Here is a 12,049-nt window from a genome sequence, read left to right on the forward strand (position 1 = left end):
TTCGTTCGTACATCGGTTGGTTATTTTGTGCTAAAACCAGTTTATTGCGCTTTGATATCTTGCGTTATTTAACTTGGGGTGTAAGCCCGAAAGCTAGGTTTCAGTCGTGAGCTATGTGGAACACGTCTGCATTGAAATGGGAGCCAGGTCCTGCTGCGACTGGGGACAGCAATACCGGTGAGTCACTTTACATCAATCGTTTAACTTCAATCGCTATGTAATATATTCGTCTCGTTAACTTACAGGCGGAGGCAAGTTAGCGAACTAGATGCTGCATTACGTATGGGCAGTCAGGACCCTCCGTAGCTGTTTCCGAAATAAACTTTCAGTTATGAGGCCTTCATTATACACACATTCACGAAAGAGATATCGGAACGCGCGTCACATTTTTCATCTCGTTGTAGCCGTAGCCATGGGTGACTGAGTAGCCTTATCAATGTATTTTTTTTTTCAAGTCCGCCGGTAACTTCTTTCGTTCACAGAACTGAATAACCCTTTGATAAATTATAAAGCTAATGTACTGAATTAAATGTATTAAACAGTTGCACACATGATAATTCACTCATATTTCGTACCTTTTGGTTCCAAATGTTCTTGCTTTTCAGTTTGGGTTACCTCAGGACATTTTTGCAGTAGTGAAGCGGTGCATCCCGTTCATGCACGAAAAGAATGCATCATTACTTATAGCTTCATGTTTTTCATCTATTTGCTTGTGAAACCAGCAGTCTGATTCCTTCTAGTGTATAAACAAGCGCACAAATGTTCTCATTTGTGATCTTAATGATACTTAAGCTATTGACATGCATTGTAGTTACGCAGACATCAATTTTACGGAGAGTAACAATATTTATTTACAATGCTGCTTAAGAACCGTGTACATTTGCATGTGTTCTGTAGTCACAAACCATTACAGTGTATATGTCGCACCTCTCGCATTTTATCTTGCAAAATTGTGCTTGTTCAATTTCTGATGCAGTCAAAATTTCTGTTCCAGACATGCAGTAATGACATGCACTACTATGACATGCACTATTATGCTTCAGAACACACCGTAAAGCTCTGCTAGCCGACATTCAAAAAGCATTCCTTGAAATCTCAATAGCAGAGAAGGATAGAGATGCCTTTCGATTCCTCTGGTTTGTAAAAAAAGAAAAGCACTGCGTTTCTCCGAAGAGGAGATTAAAGAGTGGAGGATGACGCGAGTGCCATTCGGAGCCCCATGTAGCCCATTCCTACTGACGGCAACTATACTCCATCACCTAAAGAGTATGCCTTCAAGCAAAGCCAGTACCGCGATACTTCTCAGCGAGTCATTCTACGTAATGATTAATTGGTTGGAGCAGAGTCAGATGAAGAAGCATTTCACATCTGCCGCGAAGCCAAAGAGATTATGCAGGAGGCAGGAATGATGCTAAGAAAATGGGCGACCAACTCAGATGGTCTGATTACCGCACTGGAGCATGAGGAACAGTAGGGAGGCAAAGAACTGGCTGTCCTCCAAGAGACAAGCGTGAAGGTACTTGGAATCACATGGAAACCGTACAGGGATACTTTCACTTTTTCTTTGAGGGGCCTTCTCGAATTTATGAAAAAAAAAGATGACACCAAGCGGTTCGTTCTTCAAGCTGCTTCACGGATATTCGACCCAATCGGATTTGTTGCGCCGTTCACCATTGCCATCAAGATCTTCCAGAAATTGTGGACACGTGGAATAAATAGGCTGAGATGAACAGCTACCTCAGGATCTGCAAGAATGGCATGAATGGGTGAGCCAGTCTTGCAGAATATTTCCATACCAGGTTATCTTGGCAGCGGAACCAAATCGCCCCGAGTGATGCAGGCTCTGGTATTTTGCGACTCAAGCCCTTCGGCATATGGTGCAGCGCTCTACATCGTACCGAGCTGCTCAGCGAGGCTCGAGTTGATCGCAAAAGCACGTGTGGCACCTATCAAGACAATGACACTGCCAAGGCTGGAGTTTCTAGGAGCCTTGATCGGAGCAAGGCTACTTAATTACGTCTCAAGTGCCTTCACTGACTTTGAGATCCACTGGACAATGTGGTCGCATTCCACAATTACCTTGTCATGAATAAAAGGTGACGCAACGAAGTGGAAGCAATTCGTGTCGAACAGAGTGAAACAGATCAGGAAGAAAAACGATCCTTCTATGTGGAAGTATTGTCCAGGACAGCCGAATCCTGCTGACCAACTGACACGTCGAGTTTCAATGGACAAATTATTGTATAACCGTACGTGGCTACATAGACGAGACTCGCTAGGCGAGTCAGAAGACAGATGGCCACTACAATCCCCAGAACGTATCAGCACCGACGATAGAATAATCTGTGAAATGACTGTCGTTCACGTTGCGATCTCCAGTGCGACAAAGTCGACATCGATTCTGGGCATTGACAGCTACAGCAGAATCGAAAAGCTGCTCAGGGTCACGGCAAAATTTATCAAACACTGGCAATTCAAAAACAGAGCACACACTGGTTTTCTAGTAGCCGAAGAGATCACTGAAGCAGAAAAATATTGGATCAGACATGTACAGCAGCAAGCCTTCAGCGAAGATATAAGTTCGATTTCAACAGGTACATCAGCAAAGACAACCTCTCGCATCAAAGACCTCAACCCGTTCTTGGATGCCGACAGCATCCTCCGGGTGGGCGGGTGCCTGTTGCACGTTGATGCATCTGAGGAGGTAAAACACCCAGTCATCCTCCCGCACGATCATCACTTTTCTACGTTACTGACAATGCGAGCACACTGCGAAATACTACACGGAAGCGTAAGAGACACCCTGTCACAGTTGCGAGAGCACTATTGTGTCTGCCGGGCAAGAACATTAGTGAAGAAAATCATACACGGCTGCTGTACGTGCAGACATTTCAGAATTGGTCCTGGTGAAGCTCCAGCTGCTCCTATAGCACGCCATTGTGTAAGGCCGGCGAACCCATTGGAAGTCACTGGAGTTGACTTCGCAGGACCACTATTTGTTGTGACTCAAGCCGGAGAAACAAAACGTTACATGGCGCTCTTCGTGTGTGCCACATCATGAGCAGTGCACCTGGAACTGGCTTCCAGCATGACCTCAGAGACATTCCTCATGCCTTTACGACGTTTTGTAACGCGAAGGGGTCTACATCGCGTGATTATTCAGGCAACGCAAGAACATTTAAGAAGACGTTAAAAGACTTAGGGAAGCTTTACAAATTGCTTTTCCAAGAGAACGTAACGGCATACTTGAACCAGAAGAGTATCACTTGGAGGATTATTCTTCCCAGCGCACCATGGTGGAGCGGCTGGTGGGAGCGTCTGGTCAGGACGATCAAGCTTCAGCTGAGAAAGGTTCTCGGCAAAGCTCGACTTAACTTTGAAGAACTGACGTCTGTGCTTACGGAAGTCGAAGCGGTCGTGAACTGGAGGCCTCTCACCTACGTTGAGTCGGACAGCGAAGAACGTGGTGCATTAACACCAGCAGATCTCCCCATAGGACGGAGACTAATGACGCTACCACAGGGCAGCAACGACGTGTCAGTGGATTTTACGCACACGGAAGCTGTCTGACGACACGCCTACAGGAAACGCTTAGCTGAGAACTATGGAAGAGGTGGACGAAATAATATCTGCTGCAACTTCGATCAGCGCACTTTTCTCATGGGAGACCCACCAACGAAATAAAGACGAGACATCATCATGATCATAGTCCACGCCGAGAAATTATCTCGACAAATGTGGAAACTCGCAAGGGCTCTTGAAGACTACAAGGGTGTTGATGGCCATGTCCGCTCTTGCAAGATTCAACAACAGCAAGGAGTTATTACCACCAGACCAATACAAAAACTTTATTCGCTCGAGGTGAACGAGTGATTTGGCGGCCGGGAGTGTGTTGAATCTCAGCACAGTCCCCGATCGAAGAAGAACGAGCGCCTCCTTCCTGGAGGGAGCGCGTGCTCACGAGCACGTGCAGCCAGGGGCTACCTGAATGGAAAAGAATAAAAAAAGAATGCCTTATGCTTTGAACTTCGCTTCTTGTCAGTAAACCGTACGTCATCTTAAACATCGGTCTTCTCGGCGTGCGATTTTCCGCTGCTTTTTTTTCGTAATCCAGTACATTAATTCATAACACAAACATGACCATGTGCCATGCATTCTTTAAATGTGCTTCTTACCGCTCCCTGTCCATTCCAGTGTACTTGCGAGAATCTATCATCAAAAAGCTCATAGACCAAAGAAAGCGTCATGACATTAGCGGGGGTGGGCGAGCGTCTCGGTGCACGTTTTCTGCTACTCACCGAGCATAGCTGTCCCGATGCCGTAGCAGAAATCTTCCTCGCGTCTGTGCTGGCTGCATACCCGTGTTGTAGCCGACAGCTGTTTGCCGGTTCTAAGTTTCGCTAGCCAAGCTTCACGCACCTTCATGTCCTCCGGCTACGTGTGAATAAGGCCGACACCAGGCTCCGTTGCGTACATCCGGCACTGCGGCACCGAGCAGTAGCCTATCCTGCTGCACGCCTCCAAAAGCAGCCACTGCCTATTATAGTGATTTCAAATGCTGTCAAGCAGATGCGAAATGCGGGAAAACCTCCCCATAATCAGAACGGCAGTGCAAGCAGCCGACGCGGCCACTGTGTCCACGTGATCCCTCATGCCACGTCACGCCGACGGTGGCGCCAGCTTTTCGAGAGCTGGAGCCCACTTCCAATATTCAAGGAGCAAAAAAAAAAGGCCCACAGATTTTTTTTCTCTCGCGCCCGCTCTTACTCGCGCCTGCGCACAAACGGCTGGCGATCCCTCCAATGAACCTCTCGTCGCGCCGCCAACAGCGGAGAGACGCGGTGCATTCTAGGTGCCGGCGCATAATGCAGCATGTCGCATCTCGCGCTGGCTGCAGCCGCGGATCGCCGACGGACGCCGCATACGCCGTCCGCGTCTCGCATCGGCGACTATCGACCTTTTTCGCGGAGCAGATTGTTCTAGAGAAACGAGATGGCGCTTTCGGCGACAGCGCACGAATACGAAAATATTACCGCTTCTACCTCACTTTTGTGCGATCAGCTGTCGGAAGTGGAACTGTGCAGCAGTCATGACGGACTGAATCATGTGGACTGAATAGATGTGCAGTAGTTCACTGCAAAAATAGTGACTGGCATATGGGCGTCTTGCGCTGGAGCAACGCCTCCTCTAGAAAGATGCCTGCGGCGTCGCTCGCTTACCCATTGTAGCCGTCGCGCCTTGAGTTGCGGTCAGTTGTCAAGAGATGGCGCCACTTACGTCCCTATCTCCGCCAAGGGGACTGGGGCGGTGTGGTGTCGCGGCGGTAGCGGCGGCCGCGCCGGCCGCGCTGCTATGCGCCGATGTGCGCATGCGCGCATGTGTTGCAAGCGACCACCGCAAGGATCGCTCGCTACCGCCTCACGCGGAACGGAGGAAGGAGGGAAAGGTAAGGGCAGCAGGTTTTCAGCGCACGCGGCAGGCATCTTTTTAAAGGAGGCGTTGGCTGGAGTTTGAGGTATAGCAGCGGCGCCTGGTGGCGGCGCGCGAAACGTTATCTGGGTAGTACCAGCTTGGGTAGTATTGAGCCCTGGCCGTGGCGAAGCACGTTTCTAGCCCGAGTTTTGCGTCGATTCGCACTTTTTTCTACCGTCTTGCGAGTGCTAAAAAGCGCGTCACTTCTCACAGACCACGCCATGGAGCCTAGTAAAGATCGTTCGCAATCAATGTTACTTAACTATAACACGATTTCGCACGAAGACCGCGCGCGGTTGAGCTGTAGAAGAAAAAAAGACGTAAACCAGCGCAGCCGGCGTGACGCGTACCAACTACAGTGAAAGCTCGTTAATTCGAACTTCATTAATTCGAATTTATGGATAATTCGAACTGTACGATTTGGTCCGGCCAAGCTCCACAGAAGTCTATGTATAAAAAAGTTCGTTAATTCGAACGCGAGAAGGTTCCCTCACGGATAATTCGAACTACGCTCGCCTGGCACACGGCCAGAGAAACACGCCTACTGCCTACACACAAGGCTGTATTGCCTTCGAAACGGAGAGAACGGCGAGAGAAGGCAAAATCGGAAAAAAATCTAACCTGTGCGGGGTCAACCAGAAGCCAGCGGCGGCTGCCGCCTCTCCGTTCTACGTAACCTCCGAGACTACTTGCCCGTTGCGAATCTCGGAGGCTTAACAAATCTTGTACAGCTGCTAATGTTGTGCGGAGATGGCACGGCAAGCGCCAAAACACAGCGAATCAAGAACGTCGCAGCTGCGCTTGCAATCAAGAACCAAAGAATCAGGGCCTTCGCCACCTTCACATGTTCAGCGTCTTTGTCTCGGCAGTCTTCATCGGTTGTGCACCTCTGTTTTCAGATTAGGAGGTATCGGCCATCGCGATTCATTGTGACGGTGTTAAGCCTCGGCTAACGTTCGTTTCGGTGGATATCGGTGGTGGAGCACGGTCGGACCCAGAGCTTCGACTTGGAGTTGGCGTGTGCCCGCAGCAAACGCCATCACTTTCTTACATGCCCTACTGCTTCCAAATCGCAGTGTACTGTTGCTCTCCTTCACTTTCGTTAGTTCGAACTTTCGTTAATTCGAACTCAAGCGGCTTCCCCTTGCGGTTCGAATTAACGAGCTTTTACTGTAGTATACAAAACGCGCGTGCACAAAACCGAAACCGGAAGTGTGGTTCAGGTATTAAAGCAGACGGCTTGGTGCCCTGCAGTCAATTCGGCCACTGGGCTCTAGGGAGTGCTCGCTCTTGTTTTATTTCTTTCTCTATGCTGTTACTTCGGTCGGGGTGCGGCAGATAACGCACTAGCTCGATCGCGATGTTTTTCTTTATTTCCTTTATTTCGTTCTGGATAATGCAGATGGAGACTGTTCGAGGGCGCCGTTTTATGATCCGGGTGGGAAAGCAGGGAGCAGACTGTGTTGGTACATCGTCAGTTGACCTTTCTGACAAGGAAATTGCGTTCCTGGACAGTAATGGCGTGCGCATGCGAAGAGTGTGATTTATCTTACGTATTTTTGTATCTTTCGTACGTTTCATAAGTTTTATCAGATAATTCCGCCAAGCGCCTGACTGCCACGTCTGTAGACGTAAAAGATCTGTATTATTCGCTCCCTCATGACCAGTTGCTTGCTTGTGTGGAAGACAGCATCGATTGCTTTGGGTCTGTCGCGTTTCAACATGGTGCTGGTGTATCAGTGGCAGGGTTCATGGAACTATTACATTTTATCTAAACTCGACCTATGCGGGATGGAATTATGGTGTATATTTACAGAAAGGCGGTGTTTGCATAGGGTCTTGCCTAGCGCCGGCTCTTAGCGATTTCTTTTTGGCTCACCATGACAAGACGGTAGCCACCCATCTACAATATTTTAAAGTTTTAAAGGTATTCAGATTTATTGATGATTTTTAAAATTTTAACAGACAACACCATAGCTAGCGTTAGACAGGACATCACATTCTTTTTAAGACTTTTTAGGCACTGTTTTAAGCCACATGATTTGACCTATGAACTACCAGCTGATAAAAAATTGCAATTTTTAGATTTAAAGTTAATTTTCGCAGAAACCCACATAAGCTGGTACTACTACCTTAGGGCTAACAAACCACTCCTTTCGTATTCATCCTCCCACTCGAAGCTTGTTAAACGGGCAATCGTGAACATGTGCTTCACCAATGCCATGAAAAAATAATTTCCTGTCATGTTACACTCTAAAACAAAATTACACCCTTTGGGTTGTATCTTACCAAACAACGATAAAGGTAATCTGTCTTGTCCGCATTTCCTTTCTTTAACGCTCCGAGCCCGGTACTTCGCAGTAACGAACGGCAAGCCCGTTGTCAGCATGACATAGGATTCCGGACAGGAAAGTAGCGGGCGCGGCGTTTTCAAGAAAGGAAACGCAAGCAAGGCAGAGGACGATTATTGTTGTGTTGCAGATATACACCCCAAATGGTGTACTTTTGTTTGAAAGTGTACCCATCAGCCTGAGCGAGCAAGCCAGTCGGCTTTCTGTGGCTAGTTATACCAAAGATGTGCTTGTTTCCGTGGCGGAAGGCTTGGTGAATCGCAAGAAGAGCCGCGGCGAACACTCCACGGGAAGGGAAAAGACGGCGGTGGGTCCCTACATGCACGGTATCTTCCATAGGCTGAAGGGGGTTGCCAATAAGGCAAATGTGAAGTTGACATTCTCTACCCCAGGCAAGCTATCAGAATTGTGTAAGCTGACGGACCCTTTACTCAAACAATCAAGGGGATGTAAAGTGAAGCATAGAAATAAGTTTATGGAGTGCTCGCAAGGGGTGGTTTACCGTATTTCACTAACATGTGGTCGGGTATATATAGGGCGAACTTGCAGATGCCTCGATGAAAGGCTTGCAGAACGTAAGCGAAATGTTGCAAAACCGAGGGACGGGAACGTTTCTGAACATTGCATGATTGTCCCAGCAAAACGTGCAAGCCAATGTTCGGCGCATGCAAAGTGGAGGCCAGAAGCAAAAACCACTGCATGCGTGAAATAATCGAAGCCGGGCTGATTTGAAAACAAAAACGGAGCAGACTGTGTTAGTACATCATCAGTTAATCTTTCTGAGAAGGAAATAGCGTTCCTGGACGGTAATGGCGTGCGTGTGCATAGGGTGTGATTTTGTATTTTTGTATATTTTGTATCTTTCATACCTGCTTCGCTATATATCTGCCTCTGTTGTTCTATAAACGTCAGTTGAAAGTTAGCGCTGTCCTGTGTCTCTGTCACGTACCTGTGTTTTTGAAGTGCGCTAAATGCTTTGCCATTATGAGTAAGACGATGGGTGCTTCACGCACGGCGGAAGACAGCGCGCTTCTGCCGCACTGCCATCCATTTCGCGCGGGCGAGATTGAGATCATCAACATCATCAGCCTATATTGTGTCCACTGCAGGACGAAGGCCTGTCCCTGCGATCTCCAATTACCCTTGGCCTGCGCCAACCGATTCCAACTAGCACCCGCGAATTTGCCAATTTTATCGCCCCATCGAGTGTTCTGCCGTCCTCGACTACGCTTCGCTTCTCTTGGCACCCAATCTGTAACCCTAATGGCCCAACGGTTATCCAACCCACGTATAACATGACTAGCGCAACTCCACTTTTTCTCTTAATCTAAATTATAATATCTGCTATAGCAGTTTGCTCTGTGATCCAAAACGCTCTCTTTCTGTCTCTTAACGTTATGCCTAGCATCCTTCGTTCCATTGCCCTTTGTGCGGTCTTTAAGTTGTTCTTGCAAGCTTCTTTGTCAGTTTCTGCCCCAAATGTCAGCACCGTTAAAATGCACTGATTGCACACCTTCAATTTCAATGATAATGGCAAGCTTCCAGTCACGAGCTGACAATGTCTGCCGTATGCGCTCCAACCCATTTTCATTCTTCTGAATATTTCCTTCTTATGATCACGGTTCTGTGTGAGTAATTGACCTAGGTAAACGTGCTCCTTCACAGACTCTAGAGGCTGACTGGCGATACTGAACTCTCGTTACCTTACCCGGCTATTCATCATTATCTTTGGCTTCTGCATATTAATCTTCAACCACACCTTTACGCTCTCTCTGTTAAGGTTCTCAATCGTTTGTTGTAACTCGTCTCCAGTGCTACTGAACAGGACAATGTCATCTGCCAACCGAAGGAAGCTGAGATAGTCGCCGTCAATCCTTACTCCTAAGCCTTCCCATGCAGTTTAATGGCTTGAATACTTCTTCCAAGCACGTAGTGAATAGCATTGGAGAGATTGTGTCGCCTTGTCTGATCCCTTTCTTTATAGGCTCTTCTTACTTTTCTTGTGGAGAATTATGGTAGCTGTGGAATCTCTGTAGATATCTTCCAATATATCTACATAAGCGGCCTGTGCTCCTTAATTTCATAACGTGATGCCTCTATGACTGCTGGTATCTCTACTGAATCAAATGCTTTTTCGTAATCTATGAAAGCCATATAGAGAGGATTATTGTACTCCGCGGATTTCTCGATAACCTGATTAATGACATCGATGTGATCCATTGCAGAGTGTCCCTTCCTGAAGCCAGCCTGTTCTCTTGGTTGACTAAAGTCGAGTGCTGCCCTTATTCTATTAGAAATTGGCGAATATTTTATATAATACTGGGAGTAGGCTAATGGGCCTATAATTTCATTTATTTCAGACTTTAACGTCTCCCTTTTTGTGGATTAGTATAATGTTTGTATTCTTCCAGTTCTCTGCGACCCTTGAAGTCGATAGACACTTCGTATAGAGAGCCGCCAGTTTTTCAAGCAATATGTGTCCTCCAAAATTAAATCGACTGTTACTCCATCTTCTCCTGTCGCTTTTCCCCGTTTCATGTCTCGCAAAGCCCTTCTAACCTCATCGCTAGTTAAAGAAGGAGTCCCTGCAACCGGTTCATTACTACTTCGAATGAAGTTATCCTGGCTCCCCTGGGTACTGTACAGGTCAGTGCAGAAAGTTTCATAAGCTAGTTGCGTGAAAGATGCGGGACAGAAAGAAAGGGTCGCTTGATGTAGCGACGTCACTTGTTGGTATCAGCGGTGTGTCGTCGAATATCAGCAGCCCACGACAGATCTATTGAGATGATGATGCCAAGCTATCGGCGTGACTAGAAGAAAGGAGTGTCGAGCTCAGAGGCTATAAGAAAACTAATGGTTAGAGTGCTTGTGCGACAAATTTAGACTCGGTTACTTTAATCAGCTATCGGGGTCGCTCTATTTTTGTAGGTCGGCCTGCAGAATGTGCTGGTCGTTACTGGAAATGCGGCGGTAAAGAATAGTAATAATCAAATGGGCGTTTGGATAATGAAATCGTTTCGGAAATGTCGTTGGTGAAAATTAAGAATAACAGAGGGGCGAGAACGAAGCACCGTGGATCTCCTGATGGTATATCGCTGGCTGCTGAATTATGGTTCCCGATGGCGGTGAACTGAAGGCGATTGGTTAGGAAACAATCAATCCAGGAAAATACGAAGAGGTTAAGGAAAGTGCATGATACTTCAACCATTAGGCGTTGGTGGGGAACGAATACTTTTGACACGTCGAGATAGACGATATTGGTTAAAAAAAAGGAAAAGTAAATTCATACAGTTGTGTCTCGCACGAAAGGGAACGCCTGAAGCCATGTTGAGTAAGAGAGAAAAGGTAGTCAAGACGTAAAGCTACCTGTGAGCTACATGCATGTGCTCTATAGTAGTTTACACCTTATACTCGTTGAGAATATATGGGGCGGTAGTTTGATTGATAGCCTGGTTGGTTCACCGGGACGTGTTTGCTTATCTTCCAGATATTTGGAATAGTAGTAGTTCCTAGGGACTGATTAAAAAAGAAAAGACGCAGTTTCGCCCGAAAGGCGAAGCATCGTTTGCGATAGCTAATTAGCAGACAGCCATACGAAGTAAGGATAGTACTTTTAACGGCCGTATCAAATTGCAAACGTTCACTTGCTAACTAAATTAATAAGCATGATGTCTGTAGAGCAGATAGGTGAAGATGATTATCGCAATAGGATTGACGGTGATAGCTGTGAATGCCGCGTGCGATGGGCGGAGATTTGCCGGTACCGGAAACTGACCGTGCCGTCGTTTTCACGTGAGACGGGCGGCCATACACTGTTTTCGACCTTGTTCACACGGGATCTAGCAGCCGGAAAACTTATAACACAATTGCAGTCTGCAGCAGGGAAGGGCGTCGCGTTTCGGTTACCGCATATTAAAAGCGTGCGCTACGCTTCCGACGGCAGCACGCGCTGTGAAACGGGTAGGCGAAGATCGCAATAGAATTGACGGTCATAGCTGTGAATGCCGCGTGCGATGGACGGAGATTTACCGGTACCGAAATGAGCAACTGAGTGCGCGCAGGCGTTTATACGTGAGACGGGTGGGCGAGTATGGCGGTGAAGCTGCTGCCGCGGCGGGTAGTCTTATACTGTTCTCGATCGCGCATTTTCTTGTTTACATTGGATCTAGTGGACGGGAAGCGTATCATACGGTCTCAGTTTGGCGACGTGCTGAACATTCGTGCCG

At 47.4% G+C, this 12,049-nt stretch overlaps 1 protein-coding gene across 6 annotated transcripts in view; it reads right to left on the reverse strand.

Moving 5' to 3' along the window:
* The window catches only part of LOC135919922 (gastrula zinc finger protein XlCGF49.1-like), a 53,902-nt gene that overhangs the window by 15,698 nt on the left and 26,155 nt on the right, over positions 1-12,049 (reverse strand). Inside the window, exon 3 of one of the 6 annotated variants that reach the window (XR_011512598.1) lies at positions 3,821-3,980. The exons of 4 other annotated variants lie outside the window; for them this stretch is intronic. The gene's annotated coding sequence lies outside the window, so the exon portion shown is untranslated. Of the gene's footprint in view, positions 1-3,820; positions 3,985-12,049 lie in introns of those variants that run through there. One more of the 6 variants, XR_011512599.1, reaches the window with a different exon arrangement.

The sequence above is a fragment of the Dermacentor albipictus genome, chromosome 3 (genome assembly GCF_038994185.2).
Source record: "Dermacentor albipictus isolate Rhodes 1998 colony chromosome 3, USDA_Dalb.pri_finalv2, whole genome shotgun sequence".
Classification (NCBI taxonomy): domain Eukaryota; kingdom Metazoa; phylum Arthropoda; class Arachnida; order Ixodida; family Ixodidae; genus Dermacentor; species Dermacentor albipictus.